A 5,160-nucleotide genomic window follows, 5' to 3' on the forward strand; every position below is an offset into this window, starting at 1 on the left:
GTCAGGGTTGATCTCCTCTAGGACTGACCGGTTTGATCGCCTTGTGGTCCAAGGGACTCGCAGGAGTCTCCTCCAGCACCACAATTCAAAGGCCTCAATCCTTTGGCGCTCAGCCTTCCTTATGGTCCAGCTTTCACAGCCATACATTGCAACTGGGAAAACCATCGCCTTGACTATACGCACTTTTGTTGGCAGGGTGATGTCTCTGCTTTTTAGTCGGCTGCCTAGATTTGCCATAGCTTTCCTCCCCAGGAGCAAGCGTCTTTTAATTTCTTGGCTGCAGTCCCTGTCTGCGGTGATCTTGGAGCCCGGGAAGATAAAATCTGTCACTACCTCCATTTCTTCCCCATCTATTTGCCAGGAAGTGAGAGGACCAGATGCCATGATCTTACTTTTCTTGTTGAGTTTCAAGCCAACTCTCTCACCCACATCAAGAGGCTCTTTAGTTCCTCTTCCCTTTCTGCCATGAGAGTGGTATCACCTGCATATCTGAGGTTGTTGATATTTCTCCCGGCAATCTTAATTCCAACTTGTAATCCATCTAGCCCAGCCTTTCTCATGATGTGCTCTGCATATAAGTTAAATAGGAAGAGCAGCAGTATACAGCCTTGCCGAACTCCTTTCTCAATTTTGAACCAATCAGTGGTTCCGTGCCCAGTTCTCACTGTTGCTTCTTGACCCGCATATAGGTTTCTCAAGAGACAAATAAGATGGTCTGGTACTCCCATCTCTTTAAGAACTTGCCACAATTTGTTGCCATCCACACAATCAAAGGCTTTAGCATAGTCAATGAAGCAGATGTTTTTCTGGAACTCCCTAGCTTTCTCCATGATCCAGCGTATGTTGGCAATTTACTTTCTAGTTCCTCTCCCTCTTCAAAATCCTGCATATAGTTCTCGGTCCACATCCTGCTGGAGCCTAGCTTGTAGGATTTTGAGCATCACTTTGCTAGCAGGTGAAATGAGTGCAATGGTGCGGTAGTTTGAACATTCTTTGGCATTGCCCTTCTTTGGGATCGGAATGTAAACTGACCTTTTCCAATCCTGTGGCCGCTGTTGAGTTTCCAAGTTTGCTGGCATATTGAGTGTACCATTTAACTGCGTCGTCTTTTAGGATTTTGAACTCCAAAAGTGGTAGTTTGGAATGAAAGAGGGAAACAGAGATGAGCATCACAAAAGAGGAACTAATAGTGGTATGTGAGTGATAAAGCCCATGAATCAAGGCCGGCCAGGCAAAAGTGTAGAGCCTGCAGGCAGAAACATGGAACACAGAAACGAGGCGAGTCAGGAGGGGCCTCCCGGGCCATCCAGTCTGACCCCCGGCTCCAGCCGGCTCCGCCTATGCAATCTGCAACACGTGGGTGTCCAATCTTTCCTTGAATCCCCCGCTCCCAATGGGGCCTTCCCCACGCCCCGTGGAAGCCCATTCCACATCCTAGGGGTCCTGACATCCAGCCTGAAGACTGGGTCCTTGAGCTTTGCTCCACTGGACCACATCCCACCCTCCACCACAGGGGAGAACAGGTCACGGCCCTCGACTGCGTGACACCCCTTCACATGGCCTAAGTCGCTGAGCGAGCCCCTCGGAGTCTCTTCTCCAGGCTGAAGAGACCCGGTTCCCTCCATCTGTCGGCACTTGTCATCCTTCCCGACCCGGCCACCATCTGGCGCCCCTGCGCTGGGCCACGCCATGTCTCTCCTACAATGTGGAGCCCAGGACTGGACGCGGGACTCCAGCTGTGGGCACACCAGGGGCGTGCAGAGCGGTTTCAACACTCCCAATTTCCTTCCTGTGAACCCGTCAGCCTCCTTGGTGTGTCCAGGTGGATGTACCAGCAGCACTGCAGAGCTTTGGGAGGAATTGCAGATCCGTGGTGACAAAACGTTTTTCTTCGGTCCACGGAAGTTTTTCCTACATGTTGCACATGGGCGCCTTTAAAACAAAATCCAGGTTCTGCAGCTGCGGCCCAGATCCGAAAAGGCGAGTGGACGCAAAGCAGCCCTCAGGCCACTAACAGGAACAGAAAGTTTGGAGCATTGTGTGCAGACAACCAGGAGCCTTTGTGGCATCCAGTCCAGTACGCTGACGATACCCAGCTCTACCTCTCGTTTCCACCAATCCAGGCGAGGCTGTGGCTGTGCTGAACCGGTGCTTGGCTGAGGTAATGGAATAGATGAGGGCCAATAAACTGAAGCTCAATCCAGACAAGACAGAGGTCCTGTTGGTGGGTGGATCGGGCTTTGGAGAGGGTGGATTTAACCTAGTCCTGAATGGGGTTGAACTCCCTCTTAGGGACAAGGTCCGCAGCTTGGGAGTGCTCCTCAACCCGGAGCTGTCCCTGGAAGCTCAGGTGACAGCGGTGGCGAGGAGCGCTTTCTTTCAGCTTCGGCTGATCCATCAGCTGTGCCCCTACCTGAAGAACGACTGCCTGGCGACAGTGACACACACGTTGGTGACTTCCCGACTTGACTTCTGTAACACGCTGTACGTGGGGCTGCCCTTGAAGACGGTCCGGATACTTCAGTTGGTTCAAAATCGAGCTGCCAAGCTGCCAACAGGGACTGGGCATTATGTTCACATGACTCCAGCCCTCCGTCAGCTTCACTGGCTCCCCATTGAAGTCCGGGCCCAATTCAAGGTGTTGGTGATGACCTATAAACCCCTCAACGGTTTGGGTCCTGGTTACCTGAAGGAGCGCTTACGTCCGTATATGCCCGCCCGCCCCCTGAGATCGGCGGCAGAGGCCCTTCTCCGGGAACCCTCCGTGAAGGATATTAGGCAGGTAAGTACCCAGAGGAGGGCCTTCTCTGCGGTGGCACCCAACCTATGGAGTGCGCTCCCCAGAGAGGTCTGCCTGGCGCCGTCGTTATTTTTCGGCGCCAGGCGAAGACCTTTTTATTCAAATGTGATTTTGTTAATAGTATTTATTCATTTTATTCTTTGGCCAGGGCGACTTAATTTATACTGTTAATTTATATTAGTTTAAGGAACTTTACGGATGTGAGCCGCCCCGAGGCTTCGGCGAATGGGGCAGCATAGAAGTCTCCTAAATAAATAAATAAATAGTTTTTTCTGTGCACGGCCCAGTGCGTCGGTGCTTTGGAAAAGCACACGCAAGTCCCTCTCCATGTGACACACCAGCCATTAACCCAAAGACTTCGCTGTCACAGGATGCATGGATGGATGGCCCGACTTCAGTGGTTTTCAACCTCTCCACAGCCGGGAACTGGTGGAAACATGAAAGCCACCTAAAACTCATGCCGAGGCAGAAACAAAAAGCGCCATACGCATAATACAGTATTCTGCGTATTAGTTTCCAAACACAATCACACCCCCATGAAAATCCTCCTAAACCAGAAACCAGGCCTCGCCCCCAAAAACAGCAGCAGCAAAATTGGTGCACCGCAGCTTCCACCCCCCCCCCCCCCTTTCCCTCACAGCCCCTGAGGAAGAGGTGGCGGAGCACGGCCGGCCCCAGCGCCGGTCCACAGTGAGCAGGATGCAGCCCCTCACGGACCGGCAGAAAGCCTCCCGTGGCTGGGGAGCCTGGCTTAGGTGGCTTCCGGACAGGCAGTCCAGGGGGAGGGAGAGGCGATCAGTGGCTACTAGCCGGAAGGGCTGCTGGGAATGCCCCCCGCGAGCCGAGCGCAGGGAATCGGCCGGGAGGGTGCCGCTGCCGCCTGTGTGTGCGCCTGGCTTGCCCCCGCAGGAACGGGACCCTGAACAAGGTCTGGTGTCCGACCCAGCGGCTGGGCTGGGCCTGCCCTCTTTTCCACGAGGCCAAACTGGACGTGGCCCCAAACCCTCACCCCTCAGGGCACACGATCGTCGCCGCGGCCGAGTCCTGGCAGTGGGGGGCGCTCCTTTTGCCGGCTCCGGTGCCAGGAGAGCACGAGGGGCGGGCCAGGCTGCGACGCCCAAGCAGCCCCTCGCCGCTCGCTGGCTCAGGCCGGGGCGGCTTTCCTCCCAGAAATACTCCTGCGCTTGAAAGTTCGCCGTCCTCCAAATTAAAAGTAAACGGAAATGTTTCCGACAGGCCGGTTCTCGTTGGGGCCGACGCTCAGCCATCCCGACAGGTCGGTCTCACGGCCCCGACCCCCCAGCGAGGGGAACGCATCAGGCGCTGCACCCTTGCTTTGCAGGCCACAACCAAACCCCTCTCCTGAAAATCCGCTGCACCGCCAGACCACACTTCCGAGTGTTGTCCCATTGTGCACCTCACAGCGCCCGTGCACCCCGTGCTGCCCTTGGGGTTTCAGCCTGGTAAACCCCGGTCTCTTCATTGGGCCACTTGCCGCTTCCAGTCCCAGGCTGAGTATCGTCTCTCTCTCTGTGCCTTAACTGCTGTTTAAATAAATAGTGTGGAAATAGACACAAGGAAAGCTGGTATCTATAAATATTTTAGGATCACAATCCCGTGCGGCGCAAAAAGTCCCAAAGTTCCCAGCATGCCCCGCCCAGAGCTGCCTGGGGCATGATGGGAGTTCCGGACGGGCTCGGGCGCGCGAGTGCCCCCGGCGCGGATGGCGGGGCGCGCGGCGGCTTCGCGCATGCGCTGAGGGCCCCGCCAGCCCGCCCCTCTCCGCCAGCGGCACCCCACGCAAGGGCCTTCCGCGCCGCCTTCCCCAACCCGGCGCCCTGCAGGCCTGCACGCGCCACTGCCGGGCCTCCGGGGCAGAAGCGGGGCGAGAGGCGGGCAGCCAGGCCGGGAGCCCCCGCGAGCCGAGGGGTGCGCGGCCGGAGCCAGGGGCGACCGCCAACCCGTTCGCAGCCCCCCGCGCCCCTGCAGCGCCGCACGGGCACGGGCACGGTGCCGGGCGGGGGCGGCCACGGGGCCCGCCGGGCAACCGCTGCCGCTCCACTGGGGCGCGCAAGGCGCTGCCCGCTCGCCCGCTCGCGCCTCTTCCTCCCCCGCCCCAGCGCAGCGCAGCGCAGCGCAGGCATGCTCAGTAGCGCGAGGGGGCTCCGCCGCAGGAAGAGGCTGGCCCGAGCGCCCCGAGCCCGCGGAGGGAGCGAGGGAGCAAGCGAGGGAGGCGGCGCCGGCGAGCGACACGCGCGGAAGGGCCGCGGCGCACTTCAAGGCGCTAGTCCGCAGGACGGCTCCGCGGGGCCCCCGCTCGCGGCCACGGTGGGAGCGCCGCGCGCGCCTGCAACTTGGCT

This window comes from Varanus komodoensis, unplaced genomic scaffold (assembly GCF_004798865.1).
Source record: "Varanus komodoensis strain SLA01 unplaced genomic scaffold, ASM479886v1 scaffold91, whole genome shotgun sequence".
NCBI lineage: Eukaryota > Metazoa > Chordata > Lepidosauria > Squamata > Varanidae > Varanus > Varanus komodoensis.